Source organism: Aquila chrysaetos, chromosome 1, assembly GCF_900496995.4.
Source record: "Aquila chrysaetos chrysaetos chromosome 1, bAquChr1.4, whole genome shotgun sequence".
Classification (NCBI taxonomy): domain Eukaryota; kingdom Metazoa; phylum Chordata; class Aves; order Accipitriformes; family Accipitridae; genus Aquila; species Aquila chrysaetos.
The window spans coordinates 3,643,258-3,662,585 of NC_044004.1; the positions used below are offsets into that span (position 1 = coordinate 3,643,258).

At 39.3% G+C, this 19,328-nt stretch overlaps 1 long non-coding RNA gene across 1 annotated transcript; it reads right to left on the reverse strand.

Moving 5' to 3' along the window:
- Window positions 1–280: 280 nt before the first annotated feature.
- LOC115347491 lies at window positions 281–10,935 on the reverse strand. The gene is made up of 3 exons (XR_003925507.1): window positions 10,794–10,935; window positions 9,164–9,271; window positions 281–3,126 (listed from the first exon to the last, which is right to left on the reverse strand). It is a non-coding gene; the product is annotated as an uncharacterized LOC115347491 (long non-coding RNA).
- Between the last annotated feature and the right edge of the window lie 8,393 nt (window positions 10,936–19,328).

The following is a 19,328-nucleotide window of genomic DNA, read 5'->3' on the forward strand; positions in this document are numbered from 1 at the left end:
TAATCTGACTCCAGCAAGTGGATAAAAGTTTCTGGCATTTCTGTTGCAGAGTTTCATCGTGTCATGCATAAGACTCTTGAAAGTTTTATTCCTGGAAAGTTCGTCTGTGACTGAAAGAGAAAGGGATTAAAAAAATATCCCCAAACCTCTGAGCCAAGGATGTAGTATAGAATTTAAATAGCGTTTCAGAGAGGATCACATTTAGATGCATTTCACAGAGATGTATTTATTTTTTGAATAACCACATTACTCAAAGCAGTTTAGTAACAGGCAGGAGGGAACTGCCTGAAGGATAAACAGAAGACATTGAAAATGGTTGTTGTAACCCTGCGATGCATTTGGTAGACTGTAAAAATAATAAAGGTAAGCCAAATGAAACATAAAGTAGAACATTTATGAAATAAAATCTGGACATCTCAAGCTACACCACGGTCTCTACTTTGGAAAAAAGAGAGTAAGTATGTGGCTGATTGAAATGATGGTTTCACTTGAGTGAAAGTGCCAGGTTGATTGCCAGGTTTTCTTTCTGTACTTGTTTTCTTTGTTAAAAGCATCTCTAAGGCACTCCTCACTGTGGTAGTAAGAGTGGTCCATACTCACGTCTTCTTTCATTCCCCGTGTCAAGAATACAGCGATAATTCATGGTTGGCCCATACGCGTGAGCTGTGGGCAGTGATGGTACTCCTGACAGCTGGGACTTCATGTCTGATGTGCACTGCACGGTGGCTGGTGGGTGACCAAGACCAGCAAGAGTCATAGGAGCCCCGGAGAGGTGGGACGTAACTGAGCAGTTCCCATGCAGGCAGCTTCGAAGATCATGCTAATAGAGGATATAGTGTTGGATGATTCTCTTAATGTTCACTGTTGCTTACTCTATTTTCCACGTACGAAAGCTTTTTCTGCTATGGTCACCTGAGTGTCACCATAGTTTTCACCGCTAATGTCATTCCAACTTCTACAATGTGTGGCTTATAGTATATATCAGGATCATGGATATATTTGCTTACAAAGGTGTGCCCAAGTCACTATTTCATCATTACATGCTCAGCTCCATTGCCATAACATGTTGGTAATATACTATTCTGTACCTATGGTAAGAACTTCGATGGCATCCTTATCCCTGCTTAACCTTGACAAAGCATTTGGACAGCATGCAGAGATTGTGTGTAATGGTCACAACAAAACAGAACAGATGTCTCATTGAAGCAAATCAACTTTTCTTCTGTTCCAGTGAAGACAGAAAAAGATAGTTATCTAAAGATAAAATCTTTGGCAATTGTCTATACAATAGTTTTTTAATCCTCAAAGCATTCTTTCTTAGTTGTTTCTTTACAGTCCCAGGAAGCTGGTTACTGAGAAAACAGTTATTTAAGAGAGTATTCCTTCATCTTGTGTAAATCACTATCAACCCTAAGCACTTATAAGTGTGGGATAAAATTCCACATATAATCTAACACATACAAATTATAGTTAGGTTTATGTAGATAGAAGTATTTGCAACCATTAAATATTTTTTTCTTTGATCTTTTTTGCTGTTTACGACCTTTCCCAGAGATTTGATTACACCTCTCAATCAGAATCTGGGTCTGTAAAGATGATTGACACATGGAAGGATCTCCCATGAGGCTCTGCAATATCTGGGAAAATAATAAAGTACCTGACACTGACACTCTTTTCTGGAGTGTTTCTTGACCTGAATAATGTCTTATCCTCTAGGTGATAGATATTCTTGTGAGAAAAGCTACATCTCCCCAGGAAAAAGTGTATTAATATTGTATCCATGAAAAGTGTTGAAGCAAAAGGTATTTTAACACAATAGCTGAACATAGACAGCAATTAGTTTCCTTCCCTTCTTCAGGGGCTTTTTATATAAATCCCATGAGGTTTTTGCATTTACCTATTTTGTTACAGACCATTTTGCCACATTTAAAATGGCCTTCAAGGCATTTTTAGAAAGCTATTACTCAATGTCAGGCTTGCAAAGATATTACAGACACTGAGTATTCAGCACCCACAATGAAGATTGCAGCAAAAAGGGATGAACTGTTAGAAGATGCGAAGAGGTAGCATTAGCAATGGGAAAGCTGCCAAGCTTCTCAGAGGAGCAGAGGTAATTCTTTCATCATTGTCGTTGCTGGTTCCCAAGTCAGGTTGTGTTTGTAATAAACAGGGGAGTTGATTTATAAGAAAGCCAGATGGTATTTTACTGTGCAGTCTCTGAGCTTAAACTTGTAAAATACAACTACCCAACAGGACTATGGCAATTATCATTTGGGGTTATTATACCTTCATTTTCTTGCAAAACAACTCTCTTTCAGTACCTTTTTTCTTTTCTCTCTCTCTGGTTCACGCCCTTCTCTTTGAATCTAGTAGATGCAATGGAAACATTATTTTTTTTCCCCCAAATTAATTCACTCCTAGTCTTCTTCATTCAATACCGAGTTGCCTTGGCATGATAGGAACCTCTGCATAACACATGAATAGTTCAAATCGACTCTTTGGAGAGCTTCCTGAGCTTCATTTCCCACTAGGAGAACTATTCATTCTTCCTCTTTGTGAAGAGTTGAAGTGAGGAGAGGCTGCTGTCCTCCTCTTGAGGCTTCTTTCCTGCCGCTAGTCCAGGATGTAAAGAAAATTGTAAAACACCAGCAGTGTGTTGTAGCACTGAGTTATGAATCAAGAAAGAGAGTGTATGTTAGTAAGATGGAGAGTTAGAAGGAAAAATGGGTAAACTCCATATCTGGGACTCCTGGTACTTTCTCATTCCTGGGCTCCATCAGTAATAAAATTACAAACAGCCGAAAACATTTTGGCTTGGACAGTTTTACAGAGAACCTCAGTGGGTAACATTAACATACATAAGATATCAGATTTCCTTCTTGGTAGCTAGGTAATTATTTTGGCAAAAACAGTGAAGATGTCATTGTCATATACGAGGGCCAAATCTGAAGTGATATTTCTGCTCCTAAGTCCCATGTATTCTAGCAGCACTTAAGCGCTTTCCAGGCTGTATTTCTTAATACATCCGAGCTCCTGTTTCCACTTCTGTCAAATAGGAAAGCACAATCCATTCTTATCGTGTAGAGTTTCTGTTTAGAAATTGAAAAATGGATGTTTTCAAATTGTCTGTGAAAGGAAGAAAAAACCAGAGAAGGTTGTTTAACAAAATTAAATGAGAACTCCAAATCCATGTAGTTACAAGTGTCTTGTTTCCAGCTCTTACCAAGTCTAACCAACCAAGCCTGGGCAACGGAGGCTTGGAAGTGGTGAATGTGCCGAGGGCCTGGAGACAAGGCTCCTGCCTCTGCCTCAGGGAAGGTGGAGATACCAGCTCTCTTCCATATAGCAGGGTCTGTCTTCAGGCCGTCGGTCCTGGAAAGGGATCTCCCAATTAGACCCCCACAAAAGCTGTCAGAAACTCAGGCTGTTCTGAGCTAGGAAACTGGCATTTTTTCACCATAGGTGCGATGCAAATGTCTCACCTTTGATTAAGATATTTATCTCAAAGAATTTCTGACCAGCAATATTTGTAGACAATTTTTATAAATTAAATATTATATATATCATACCTTATATTAAGTGTTGGGATTGTTAGGTAAAAGTTGCTAGGGAGTGGCCAAATATCTGAGTAGTTTTCATGGGTATTTCCTTCTGATCACATCAGTGCACTGAAAAGCTTGAAAAAAACTTAAAGTTGAAAGAAGCATCTGCTTTTCTAGAATGGACCTTGTCATTTTGCTTTTCTTTTCAGAAAACATTAAATTCATCATCCAAGTAAAGTTTCTGGGGATACGGACTTTAGCCAATGGAAAAAAAAAAAAAGAATAAATCTGCAGAACTGGCAGAAGTGGTTGCACACTAAAACTGAGAGACATTTAGCTACATGATAAATTTTATTTTTGTTCTCTTGTGATTCAGGAGTATTGCTTTCATTAAGTCCAAATATTGCACTGAGAACCAAATGGTAGTTAATGGGGCTTCTGCTCAGATTTTAATATCAGCCAGGCCAAATTCATAGTAGGAGGAAGAAGCTCATACTCCCTCCCTCCCTAAGTCTCATCACAGTATTTTTAATATGCTACATTTCAACAAACATGTCCATGTCCCACATTCACCTAAATCCTGCGGTCACTGTAAATCCTCTATTGTTTGTTGTAAAATAATAAGAGTTCCTTACTTTTGCTAGACACTCTGGAGTGAGGTGTGTGACCATTTCCAAATAAGTCTGCAGGACATTTATTTGCATAAAAAAGGGATTTGGCTTCACTGAGATATTGGCCTTGCTACTGTTAGTTTCTGCTCTTTCTCTGCAGCACAGCTGCCACCATGCTGAGACAAGGGAGATGTGATCCAATCCCATTTGTGATTCTGAATGCAAACTTCCAAACAAGCTCTTAAGCAGTCCAATTAGGTGAGGTGGGAAACCAGAGCAAGTATCTTGATTAGCATTTACATGCATTAACATTTACAGTAGACCAGACAAAGTAATAAGCTGTTCCCAAAATAAGCAAATGGTGTGCATGGCACATGTAAAACAGTGTAGTTGATTAAAATCTTGCAGCTTCATTGCTAGTGTCTACATGTTAAAAGTCAGCTCCCAAACTCTCCTACTCCTTTCTCATTCATACCCTGCTATTCCATATGCTCCCTGCTTGCTACAAGGACAACTGTGATAATGCTTTAGCTACATCCTCGCTGATTTCAATGGAGCTGGACCACTTTACAAAAAGTTGGAATATGATGTGTTTCTATCTGGTTTCTATTATTATTGTGCACATTACGGGCCATTGGACTGATCTAAGCAAGTACTATGCTTGGTATGGAAAATTTCATTAAAAGCTCTATGAGGGGTAAGGAGATTAGATTTTACTTTTTGCTTTTCTGTGCTACCAACTGAATCGCATCCAGGTTTCTGCTTTTGCTATATTCCACTCATAGGCACAGTTTAGGACTGTGTTGCATGCGCCTGTAGATGGCATCTTGTGCTAAAAGTCACATTTCATGTTTTAATGTGTTCATCATAAGTCCTAAGAGATGAAAGGGCTCCCCTGCTTCCCACCCCTTGGGCCAGTTATCTGCCAGTGCTTGCCCCTTCCTCCATTTTTGATCTCTGGTGCTTTGACCCTTCTGGCCTAAAAGCTTAAATTGAGCATTCAATACATACACCATTAGTGGGACACAAAATCACAGAATGACAACAGTGTTGAGGTTGGTAGGGAACCCCAGAGATTGTCTTGCCCAACCCTCTTGCTCAAAGCAGCATCAGCTAGGGCAGATTGCCCAGAGCCATGTCCAGTTGGGATCTGAATATCTCCATGGATGGAGACTCCACAACCTCTCGGGGCAAACCTGTTCCAGTGTTCGATCGCCCTCACAGTAGGAAAGTGTTTTCATGTATTTAAATGGAATTTCTTGTATTTCAATTTGTGCCCATTGCTTCTTGTCTGTTCAATGGGCACCACTGAGGAAAGTTAGACTCCCCCCATCAAGTACTTATATATGTTGATAAGATCTGCTCCCAAGCCTTCCCTTCTTGAGGCTGAACAACCCTAGCTGCCTCAGCATATCCTCATGTGACAGATGCTCCAAGCCCAAAATCATCTTCAGGGCCCTTCACTGGATTTGCTCCAGTACGTTCTTGCTGCGCTTGTGCTCGGGATCCCAGAACCAGACAGAGGTGAGGTCTCACCAGTGCTGAGTAGTGAGGATCGTCTACATGGTACCCTGAACTGGACAATTTTAAGAGTGGGATGGGGCAATCAGACCTTCCCATGTGCCTAAAACTACCCCATGGCCAGGCCATTAGCTAACAAGATGGAAAGTTCTTACTCTGCGGTGGACCTCGTAGAGGTCCTTAGATCTGACAAGTTGTGCTGGACTGGGCTTGCTTTTAAGGAAATTATTCTTAATCTAGGCATCTGCATCCAGCTAGTTTTCACAAAGACATTTCCATCCAATACATTGGTTTCTACTAAATATGAGTCAAGGATTCTGCAGTTGTTCCCTCTCCTTGGGACATAGTAAGCATTGCTCTCTATGTTCAGCCTAAATGGGACAAGATTACTTAGATATCAGCTAAGGAAAAAGCGCTCCAATGAGATTTACTCACCAAGCTTTGATACTCACACCATTGCCATTCTCAGAGTAAAATCGCTTGGGAAGAAAGGGAAACCTCTATCCTGAGGCAAACTTTTCAGCTCAGAGTGCTACCAGCCTAAAATGTCTTCTTGCAGCTTGGACACAGAGGAAAGTCAACCCAGCCCAAATTCACGCAGGCTCAGGCTGCACTGCTTGTGAAACTTCCTAATATCTCTATCGCAATACTTTCTCCCATAGTCATTTGATGACTTTTAATTTTTGCCAAAATGCTGCAATAGCAGAGTCTGTTCATATTTTCTCTTTTGGCTCAAACATAACACCAGTTGTGTTCATGAGCAGGGGGAGGATACGCTGTCAATATTGCATTGCTCCCGCTAGGGATGAGCCAAATAAATTAAAACAAATCAGTTTCCAGAATCTTTGCCCATTTCTAAGACTGTGAAAATTTAATATTTCTGAGCAACTTCTTGTGTGTCTACACAAAGAAATTGACATTTGCTGATGATGGCCAAGAGCTGGATTCTGGCACAAACAGTTCCTTCAGTCTTGTGGTCTTATATGTTTATTATTTTTAAAATCCAGACCTGGATATGTCTCAGGGAATCTCAGAGGAACCCAGTCAAAACCATGTCCTTGACAAATGCTTGGTTATATGAAATGTGGAGATATAATTTGCAAGTTCAATCCTTCCCTTCCCTCAATATTTTTTTTTTCTCTCTCCAGTGAGAATTGACCCATAAATTCAAAATTCATTGGGAAATTCCATCCTTGCAAACTCTCCAGCACATTCTAAAAAATTTAATCTATCAGAAAAGCTTTTCTCATTGATTTGCCTCACAGGTGTGACTTTTGGGGGACTAAGATTAAGATATGATCCAGATAGTAAAGATTACTTTTATTTTTCTTGATCTAAAGGACTTAGTGGTGAGAAACAACAAAAATCTTCTATTGAGGTATTAAACTTAAAGTACTAGTCCTTTTTCTTTTTTTAAACAAGTAGCTTAGAAAAGAGATTCTGTCTCTGTGTTGTCTTTTTGTGTTTACAGAAGGGATACCAACATATTTAGACACTTCAGGCTACCATCAGTGTTTCATAGAAGTCCCTCCTTCAGGTACCTTTCCTGTGGTACAGACATGGATTCAATGACAAACCCAAACATTAGGATCAGGAAAGAATCCAAAAACTGAATAATACTTCCCAAGAGGCAAATGCTACTTTATAAAGTACCTGGATGCGGTCAAGCAAGGACAGTGAGAAAGTAAACAACTTCTAATGAAGGGTACCGCTGTGGTCAGAGAAAACAGCTGGATGATCGCTCACCATTCGTTTTTCCTGGGAGTTACTTGAAATGCTGATTTTCACATCTGCAAAGTGCTGGCCCAAAGTTGTAGTCCTATCCAACCATAGGACTTTTTCTAGAATCCCCAAACCTATCTTCTGATCCAAAATGCACTTTGCAGCTCACAAAATGCCTTTGCACCATATTTCTTCTCTTAGAGACATCAGAGAAATGGCCAATATTTCATCTCTGATGAGACTTTCTAAACTCAAAGTCATGTCTGCTAGGAAGGGTATGAAACCCTTGGTCACTGTGAGTCACCTCGGTTCATTTGGATTCTGGAAAAGATATTTTTTTGCAAATGGGGCAGAAAACATCCTTGCCATTCTCAAGTTGATGAATCATAGACAAGTTCTGAGTATCTGCAATTTCCATGTTGATCTCATTATCAGATGTCCATTTATATTTAACAGTGTGAAAGATTAGAATTTCAGTGAAATGGGCACTGAAAAGCACTATAAAGGAGCTTAGGAGACTCAGAGTTAGGCTGAAATAGCTAGGGTGCTATTTTCTATTCAGTTGTAGCTTCCTTTTTCTTTTATTTCTGGGAAAGAGTCTTGTAAAATAGCTTATATTTACTCTGGAAGGTAATTGAACACACCGGTCATATAACTTGACCAGGACTGTTTTGTGGGAAAACAATTTATTTTATTTACTGATAAAGTGACCAGCTAATCACTTTTTTTATGAAGTTTCATCACATGTTCTGCTGGCCAGGTTGCAATCTCACTTCTAAATGTTGTCCTTTTCCTGTGCTTGTGAGTCATTTGTAATAGTTACAAAAATCACAAGTTCCTGCTACCAGCTGTGAAAATGTGTTCCAAACAACTTAAAAAAAAAAAGAAATTTCCAGCTGTTTCTTTTAAATTTTCTCTCTGTATCCTTACCATCCCAAACCGAATAAAGGAACGGAAGTTCAGAGTCTCTGTGTACATGCATACTTTCAATATTGAGTTATACCATGGTGTTTAGGCAAGAAGAGAAATTAAGCATTAATCTTACTAGTTTAACTTATTGTCTGTTCAACTGGGACTTTTCAACAGGTTCTGTCCATTGGCTTGTTTAGCAAACCATCTTCTTAAAGGAGCTGTAGAAACAGCTATGAACACTAGAGGCTTTCATCACCAAAGCGCTGAAGTGGTTTTGCAAACCTCTTTTGTGCTGCTACAGGAAAGTTTGCACTTCCCACCTTCCACTCCTCTTGTCTCCCAACTTACCTATTTCCAACTGCAGGTTGTTGCTTCTGTGTGTCACATGTTGCCCTGTTATGGAGAAAGGAGGTGATTCATCCAGATTGCTGGACATCCAGTATCTTGGAAAAACGATTGTTCTGTACTTATATCTTAAAAAACCCACATCATGTGCTTAGTTCTTCTGATGCCTTCATCCTCTGTTGTATATACTCAGATCAATATTCTGGGCATACACATATTTTTGCTAGAAAAAATCTGCAGAGACCAGTGGGTATCACCCCTTCTTTTTTTCTAGTGTTGCTACGTACGGCTCCTGTGTGTGTATAGTATACTTCTATGTCATAACAGCACCATCTTTGTCTCTCTCTTACTGGGAATACAAAATCTCAGAAGCAGGATGCTTTTTCCATGTCTCTGTGCAGTGGGTCTCAGGCTGTGACCCCAAGACCTATTGCAACGTATTCAGCAGGACACCCAGGTTAGTAGGTGATGGGGTCTCAGGAAATAAGTGGCAGAAATGAAGCGTCTTACCATTATTTCTTTGTTCAAGGAAACTTGAAGACTTCTCTTTGCTGCAAGCACTGGTAACAAGAACTCCTGAGGTCTCCCAAGGGAAAAGCCTCTGAGGACAAGTATTTTCTGCAAGATCCACAAAGAAAAATTAAATTCAGCACAGCCCGTTAGGCCTCCAGTTATCTGATAGATTCAACAAATCTGAGTTAAGTGCCTGAGCTTCCTACACAGTACCAGGGGAGAAGGCGGCAGGCGTCAAACTGCTACAAAGGGGTTGTATTAAAAAGTCAGTAAAATTTCCCAGACTGTCATCTTGCCAGATTTTGTTGCAGAGGCAGCACTTCAAATCTAAAAGCTGGTGCAAAGCTAGGTTCATTTTTAACTCCTGTAGCTGAAAAAAAAAGGGTGCAAACTTGTGTTGATGCCTCCTACCTGTTGGGTCTGTGCCTGAGCCCGCGAACTCTACGTTATGGTGAAATGGGGATCTCTTGGTCTTTCCTCTTCTAGCTAGAACTAATTAAATATTAGTTGGCAAAGGGACGTGTGCTGGAATCTCCTGCTACCTAGGAGAAACATCTGAAGCTGATTTGCACGGCAAATCTCCGTCTTAATTTGGCCTAGTAAGTACTTAATGTTATCGGGGTTATGAGAGACCTGGGAGCACATTCCTGCTTCAAGCCAAATTGAGGTCCCTGCCTTGATGATAAATTTTACTGCTTAATTCAATTGAAGGGAAAAATACACAACTCCCTCTGACTGCTGACCTGAGAGGCTGGACAGGACCCTGCAGTGCAAAGGCGTTCCTGTGGTACAGCCCCATGTCCATGCAAGGTTAATTGCCTTGGGTATGTGTCAGCGCTGGACCAAAATATGTTTCTTTGCACAGCCCTGCACTAGGTCGTGTGAAATCATGAGCCCGGAGGTCTCGATCACAGCTCCAGTTGCTTGGGAATGGCTGAAGAGAGAGGACGGTCACTGTGACACAGCCTATTTTCATCAAAGCCAGCCCTGCTTCTGGCATCTCCTGTGTGCCAAGCCACGTGATGGGCAATTTCTGTGAACACTGGGATGCTGGCAAAATAAGTGACAGTGTGATCACCGTGCCCTGACCCTTTCCTCCTCTTTCAATAGCATTCAGGACTTTTTTTGTGATCACTAGGGGTTTTTTTTTTCTCTGAAGCAAAAAAAGTAAATGTGGAAGGAAATAAATACTCTGTATCATCTAGAATAGGAGGGGAGGATGGTGGGTTCAGCATCTGGCTTTGTTCTGACATAGACTTTCCCCCACACACAAAAATGTGAGTAAAGAGTAAAGCTTTCTTTTCCTCCCACCACCTTGGGGAAAAGGCACGGGCTTAGCAGGTTTATCTACAGAAAAATTCACATTTGGGTTTGAGCTTTCTCCCATAACAGTCACATATTTTTGTAACCTGGCAGAAGCATTGTTATCTGTCCACCGGGCTTCACTTAGTGTTACGCCATAGTAAGATATGTGCAACACGCACCAGACAAGGGGTTTGCTATTTGTATGCTGCGGTAGTTCATTGCCCATTCTTCTCTGTCTTAAAAAACACACGTAACATGCCCACCCACCCGCAAGTGTCTGAGCAGAAGGATATTGAATGGCACCACGGCTTACAATTCCCACCTGTAAATTTGGAGCTGGAGCTTCGTTTCCTTGCAAGCCTCTATGTAAAGAAAGGGGATGACTACAAAACGGGGAAGCACAGCTTCAATTATTCCTTAAAACTTCACAGACTTCAAATGGTCTTCTATAGCTTCTTTTATAATGTCAGCAAAAACCTGGATGAGTAATACATTATACATTAATGAATTGTGCTCAGCTTCTCTTAGTATATTTTGCAAGCCCAAGGGACATAATGACATGGGATCAAATGACATAGTTTTGTCACCTGATGAGCAAATCTTTGTTTCATGCATTTGCATTCTCATTTCATGTCTAGTGATCAAAGTGCAGAGAATTCCCAGAAAGATCCTTTTGCTGTGGCTAAAACAAAAAGTAGCAGAACAATTTCAAATATGAAAATTATATTAAGGCTTCTTTGGTTTCAGCTAAATGAACTGTTCCTCTTGACTCATAGTAATCTCGCAAGATATAATTAATTTTTTTTAATCTCCATTTCTCTTGAAATTTGATTCATTCATTTGCTTTCAAATGATGAAAATAGTTTTGTTTTGTGTGTTTTTCTAAATTGAAGTGGCTGTATCTTCATTTCTTTCCATTCTTGTCATGGTGATTACATTAGGCAATATTTGTCACTTAATTAAAATTTTTTACACAGTTATTGTAAAACTTTTTTTTTTCTGTAATTGAGACTCCTCTGAAGTTAGATATTTCCCTTGTTTATCATTTCAGGAGCATTCACTATGAATGCAAGAATGGTTATTCAAGCCCATATACATTCTAGAATTTCTTTTGATCTTTGGTTTTAAAAGGTGGCTTCTTCTAATTCTTTGATGTTTATCAAATTTCTAATCTATTTGTAAACCTCACTTCTGAGTTTCTTCTCTAATTTGAGCATTAGAAATGAACGTCACCAGCCCTTTACAGAAGAAACACAAAGAACAAATTACATCTTAACAGCAGGGTATAGAAGCAGCTTGCAGTATTAAATTGTATTGTGTGTAACAGGCAGCGAACATTTGGGTGAGCAATTGAAAAGAAAATGTTATCTGCAAGATATGTCACAAAACATGATGTCAGATTTCCTGAGGAGCCTGGTAGAAATATCATACCAGCATGAAAGTGCCAGATTTTCTAAATGCCTTGGCCCATGGGAGTAAGCATTCAAAATTGCAAGTAAAGCATCTGCAATCTGGCTTCATATTGCTAAGAATAAAATGGCCATTATTTATGCCGTATGATGCCTGTGGAATGAAAGCTGTTGGTTGTGTAACTGCCCTGGCTTTCGTGCTGTTTTAACAATGCATCCCAGTGTCAAATTGCTATCATTTATGGATTTATTGCAAGCCCTGGAGAAATCCACCACAACTTAAGAAGTAGGCAAGTGAAAGAATTTCCAAAGCAACTGACTAATAGTTGGGTCCAAAAGAGTTACTAAAATAAATTCCCTCACATGTGGAAGAAATGTAGACTCCTAAAAGAAGAATACAGTGGTGCAGTGTTCCTTTTATGTTGCATATTACCAAGTTTTCTGACAAGAGTGATCCCCAAAACCATAAAAAAAAAAATAATTATATATATGTTTAACCCCACCACCCCCAAAAATAAACTTCTGCCCTCTTCTAAGAAGCAGAAATAGAAAATAAAAATACAAAGAGATCTTAAGTGACAATTTACTTTACCTCTTACACTCAAGGATCTGCTTAGCTGGGAATTATTCTTAATAGCTCGCCTTATCTCTGTGTATACTGAAAACAATATTTTGCCTTTGTAGTTTCCTCTTATGTGTCTGAAGATCCTCGCCCTAGCGTCATCTACTGCTCTTTTCTCTAGGCTTAGTCACTGCAGTTCCTTCAATTTTTCCTTTTTGGTGTGTATTTTCAAATCTTCTGATCTTTCTCTTTGCTTTCGGCTGGACACAGAGCAAAGAGGCACAGCTTCATTGAGGCATGACATTCAAATCAATGTCAGAGTATTCCAGATTAGGCTTTATAAAGGAAGAGAAGGATAATTTCTTGTGTCGTACAGATGTAACTCGTGTTTATACAGCCCAGTATAAAGTTTGTCCTTCTCCAGAAATGTGACTTTTTTTACTGTGAGTTTTCTTTAATGGTTGTCAATTTGAAGTTCAGCAAATCTCTTTTCAGTGGATTTGCTGTCTAACTAGTTTTCCTTATTCTGCATTTATAAAGAGGATTATCACTGTCTAAATGTAGAAACTTGCACTTATTTGTAATAAATAGTACCATGGTTCCCCTCTTTATCAAGAATACTCAGAATTCTACTTATTCCCTCCAGTATGATGACAGTCTCTTTGCTACAAAATTTTAGGTTGTCTACAAACCTAAAATCATACTTTTTTATTAGTCAGGGTTGCTGAGTTTATGTAACAGCACCAAACCCAAGAGAGTTCCAGTGCCATGTGTCTCTGTCTGAACTGGCAGTCAACCTTTAATAATTAGAGGACAATTTTTCAGCTCTTTTTGTACCCTCCATAGAGCAGTTACACCCTGTGTACACCCAGCTAATGCTTTCACATCTTACCACTGAGGATGTTATATAGGATAACACAAAAAAGCTTCATTAAAGTCACGATACAACATCAACTGCTTTTTCCCTAAGGACTATTATTGTATCTTGAAAAGAAAATAGATTGGTCTGAAACTTTTTTTTCTGGATAGAGTCATGATAGCTCCTAAAATCCTGTTTTCCTAGGTGTCTGCCAATTGTTTATTCCGTGCTAGCTTTTTTTTTTTTTTATTAGCAGCTGGAGGTTAAGATGGATGATGATAATTCCTTAGTGCTGCGCTTAGCTCTCCTAAGAAGACAGTCAGTGTTTTGCATGGGGGAGTGTTTTCGGTTTTGTTTTTTTCTTTTCCAGCTATTGGGGCTTCATGTATCCATTCTACAGAAAAATCACCAGCTGTTTGGAAGTTATTTCAACCAGTTCTCTATATGAAGGTAACTAAGCAATATAAAGTTAGATAGGAACTTTTAATATCTCCTGCCACTGTCTACCTGTTTTCAGTTCCTAGTCTTAGTTACCTCTTGCATTAGCTAGGTTGACCTTTCTGCTCTGTGCAAGTTTTATTAGTGTATCTGGCCAAGGCTAATTATTTTAGTGAAGGCTGAAGCAAAAAAGACATTAAGTATCATGACCTCTTGGCATTATCTGTTGACAACTCCCACTTTCTGTTGAAGCAGGATGAAAACTTTCTTTGTTTTTTCACTTCCTACTAACGAACCTTACAGTTGCCAAGATCACATTTTTGTGGCTCTGGCTAGTTTTCCCTTATATTGTATATCAGCCTTTCTGATTTTCCTTTTCTGATTCAGTTTTTCTTGTCAAATTGTAGAAATCAAAGGCTTTGGTCTAGCAACACAGATTAATTCATTTTTAACTTCAATACATTTAATAAAGGGTATGTGTTAACGTATTTTTGGAAAAGAAACTTTCGAAGTGTTACAAAACAGATTTTGGTGCTTCTTGGGACATCTCTAGCATATGATCTGAGAAAAGTACAAGGGCACCTATGACTTCTGAACCTATTCTATTTAAGAAGGAGAGAGTATATTTTAGTTGGTTATTTTGAGTGGCTGAGATTCTGAGCATGTCTGTAAGCATTATTCTCTGCCTAAAGCATTCAATAAACACTTTTCTAACTGAATAAATATGAAAGGCATCATCATGCAAATTCATCTCTTCCTCTTCTAATCCCAAATTACAATATGGTGCTTTCAAGCTCTGCATTTAGATTTCTTCACCTCCTGCTCTTCTCCTTCACAATCCCTTCTTTAATTAGACTACGTTTTTAAAAACAGAAAAGAAATTAAAAGTAAATGACATGTGAAAATGTTGTTTTGTTACATTAACTTCACAGATGGTGAAGGCCTACTTCACTGAATGTGAGTATAAACATTAATCCTATTCTCTTCCTTCCGCTAAATAAGACCTATCTTGATGGAAAGACAGTTATATTGGTATAAATATTTACAGCGCACAGACAGACAGGCCCGTGCATTGGGATAAAGTGGTTATTTTTTCCTCCTTGATCGTCTTAAATATAAATTATTGGTTATTGCATGGGCCGTGGCATTCATGGGGTTTTATTCCCTGATCTGCCACTAACCTACATGGTTTTCTGTCACAAGTCATCCAACATCTTTAGGCCTCATTTTATTCATTAAGAAAACGGGGATGAAACTCAATTAGGGAAATGTTGTAAAGTTTTTGGGAAATCCTGACTGGCATGGTGCTATAAAATTGTGTAGTTCAGAACAATTTTTCAGAGAAACTATAGGATAATTAATTAAGCAACAGTTTATCTGTCCTATAAAACACATAAATTAGAAAATTGCTCAGCTGTAGAGCACAGGAAAAGTTTCCAGTCTCTTCCATAGTCCCAAGCCTTGAATGAAGGAAACTTCCTTCATTTTCTTCACTATATTTTTGAACTCAGAAGATCAGGTATTTCCTTAATGCTGGGGTTTTTTTGTGCAAATCAGATGTCTGGCTTGGTCCTACTTGCACTGATTGCAATGCAAAACTCTCCCTTCCCTTTTCCACACGCACACACAAATCTGCTCACCAGAAATCCTTGGCAAGCTCAACCAGCCACATTGAATAAGTCATCTGAAATAAGTTTCTGTAGTGACTTACACTAAGCTTGCATAAATTGTGAAGGCCTTGAGTCAGAAGAAATACAGAAAGAAAGAACACAGAATAAGGAAGGAGGGAAAAGGAGAGAAACCTGGGCCACTTAAAGGATTTTAGCCTCTCAGTGGCCATCTTCTTGCTACCAAGCACCCCAAAATTAGGCATTTCTTCACAAAAGTCCTTGGAGGGGCAATGAAAACAAAGGTGGTCTTGGAGCATGACCAATACACTGGCAGAACCCAGCATTTCTTGAAGTATAAAGATATTTTCACTTTCTTTTGAAGCATGTTTTCATATCATTTATAGAAAACATCCGATTACCATATTCATCTTAACTGGGGCTCAGGTCCCTCCACTGCCTTCTGGGAGTCCAACCCAGATTGCTCGTCCTACAGGCAGCTCTCAAATATTCACTGTGGGTCCACACAGCAACCCCTTGGGAACCTGCCAGAGAAGGGACACCCCAGTTTCATTGCCTGATGGCTTCTACGCTTCAGATAATAATTGATTATTTGGTGCTTGCTCAGGTCTTGGTACTATAGGTGTAGCTATGAACACTTTTGTCTCAAAACTGAAGGAGGACATCCCCAAGTGACCAGAGATACCTCCTGCAGGCCCTCATTCGATTGCCTGAGGGATCTGAGACATCTTTATCTTGCTCATCATCTGTTTTCATTTTAAGCTTCTCTGAACTGATCAGGTTGTTTGTTTTGGGACTCATTCTGGAGGATTTAACTTTCCCCATCTGCTGCAGGAACTGTATGTGCCTAACACGCCTCGCTTCTGGGATCCATTTTGCAGACCATACTTCTGAAATTTATGTGCAGCAGCATCAAACTTACAGCATCTAAGATTTTTATTGAACAATTTATTAATTTCTCCTTTTCAGTCCCCTGACAGTAAAAGACTGGGAGAGTAAGTCTTCCTGTTTAAACATTGATGTCCCAGGATAGGGATGGTACCATGCTTTACAAGTTCTCAGAAGTCAGCATAACAGGGTCCTTAAAACAGAATGGTAAAAAAGTATGTCATGAAGACACCTGATTTTAATTAAGAGTACAGTCTTAGCTGTACAGAAACATGACCCAAAGCAATTTAAATTTCACCAAATAATTTGCTTATAAATGAAAAGGTAATAACATTTTTTCAGTTTTGCCACTGTTTAAAATAAAGCAACCGTAATAAAATAATCAAAACAAAATATAAATTTCAAAATTAATTTTCATTTCACTTCAAGAGGAACTGTGTCGATTTTCCAATTCAAAATGACCTTGTGCTTTGCCTTAAACATTTTTTTATATAGTTCAAAATGAAAACTAGGTATTTTTAGAATGAAGGACCTACATGAATCTAATAGGACTGAATTCATTTTCAGCATTGCTAGCAAGCCTAAGGGATCCCCGATTCACCTACGCATTGTAGGTCCAACGGCAATACAAAATACCCTCACACAACTATTCATGACATAGGCAAAGTGGAAAAACTAGAATAAGGATGTGAAGCCTATTTTGAACGCATGTGTCATTCTCCCATTTCACAGTGAAATCGCCCTGTCAGTGTTAGACGCAGTCATGCAGGATGTGCTGGCGATGGAGAGCTGCGATAGCTGCAGTTGGAAATAGATCCAGGAAGCCAGGGCACATTGTGACGAAGAATACAGGACATTATGAATGGGTTTGGATAAAACCCAGCCCCATTTCTGTTGGATAAAATGTGAGAAAACATACGTCCTCCAATTCCAGACTAGCGAAAGTTTCATTTTGCACAGCGCATACTGCCACGGGCGAGAATGATATTAATGATGTGGAAAAAGACCAGCCTGTCATTTCTGCTGAAAATGATAAGAGAAAACAATTCCCTGTAACAGTTACAAAAACACTGCTGGAGCAACTTGAGGAAAAACAAGATTAAAGACTGGTTTGTCAGTCAGGTATCCTCCACTGCTGGGACTGATAATTTACAACAGTACTCCATTGCTATGCAAGGAGAAATAATGTCAGCTCAAGTCCCATTCAACTCTGGGAAGGTTTTTGCTCTTAGGAGATCAGGGTTAAGCTATGAGTTATTATTTCACAGGGCTAGTTCTAGTTGTAAGTAAACAACTTCATAATGAGGAGCATCTATCTATCGGCTTTGGATAATCCAGTGCCTTGGGAAACCTGGCAGGATGCTGGTGCCACTGATGGGGAACAGGTCCGTGGGGAATGACCTACTGTGGGTGGAAGGCCCCTACAGAAATTACCCTCCACATTTTTTTAGGGTTCTCCCATCAGTTACAACTTTGACTACTTTTGTCTTGACTTTTAGTGAGAACACTCCTGGGAATGCCGATATTCAGCATTGCCCACAGTGTTAAGAACCTTTGTGTTGAGCATTTTTCTTCAGACCTTGCTTCTCAAAGTTTTCCTAATGGGAAGTGACATTTTTATACATGAAAATCAAAACTCACGATATCATGAACTTAGTCAAGAAGCAAGGTAGAACTGAAGATGAGCCGGATAACCTTTGAGGTGCCTCTGAGATGATTACTGCAATGAGTCTTTCATAGACTAGTTTCCTATCAATAGGAGCATTTCATATGCTGGTAGTATTAAATAGAGAGTTTCCATTGTGGTTCAGGACAGCAAAAGAGGAACACTGATAAGAAGTGAAGTAAGGAGAAAACTAGGCTGACTTCTAGGAAAAAGTAAGAAGTAACATGGAGCCCAATTATTTCCAAATACTATTAGGCTTGTTATTGAGGACATTTCGAAGAAGAGTTCATCAAACATGACAAGAACTCAGCAGAGGTCTTGATGGGGTCAAGCAATGGTATTTTTCAGCTGCAACATATTCAAGCACATACCTTAAAGGATTCTGACAAAAACTCAGAGAAGTCAGGAATGGTTCAAAAGTTCATCTTTTAACCCTACTAAATAAGAGGTTGTTTTTCTCCTCTCTCTTTCTCTCTCTTCCCTCCCCTCCTCCCCCTACCCCAATATTTTTGGACAAGGCTGCTTTCATTATGTTCCTCACTTCATTCAGGAACCATCAACACCTGATCCAAGGTCTGTGGAAATCAACGGAAAAAAAATTAATTGACTTCAGGATCTTAATCATTGCCGTTCAGATCAAAACATCTAGCTGTTATCAGTCCTTAAGAGTGGAGACAATTACAATAAACTGGTAACACACTGTGCTCGTGCAGAACTGGGCAGAGAAGTGCCAAAACTTCTGGAAGCAGTTTGTCACTGAGAAATCACAGATGAACAAGCTCAAGACAGGCTCCTAGAATTGCAAAATGCCGTTCTTCTCTTTAAAGCTGTATCTTACTCGCATTGAGCTGGAGAAATGAAAAAGGGCCATTTGTGTGAGGGTTGATCTGAAGGACGTGCTGAAAGACAGTATTGGCCTAATCCTGGAATACAAAATGGGACCCAGATGAATCTGTAAAGCTTCAGTCTTAAGGGTGAAGTTAAATGTGATAGAATGTGTACAGCTCCCAAATCTCATTATTTCCTCCATATGTTTTCCTTAGATGTCCCAGCTACCTACTTGAAATTGCTGCAAGCTTCTGTCTTGAGATTCATTTGGTTAACAAAAGGCTCAGAAGAGAAATATGAGGGCTTCTTTAACACTGTGAAAATACTTGAGGCAGGTTAAGATAATGAACTGATTCCTATACTAAATAGTGTTTCAGCTTTCTGATGTTGCTAAGACAGAAGAGGTGGAAATAGCGTACTAAGAATCAGAATAATTTTCTGATAAACCACAAGGATTTCATGAAAACTAAGTAATATGATTTATATGGAGACTCGGAATAAGTCACTGAGTTGTAGGAATTTAACAAGGAAAACATTACCAAGTACCATAAGAATTAAAAAGAAATCCTTGTTAACAAA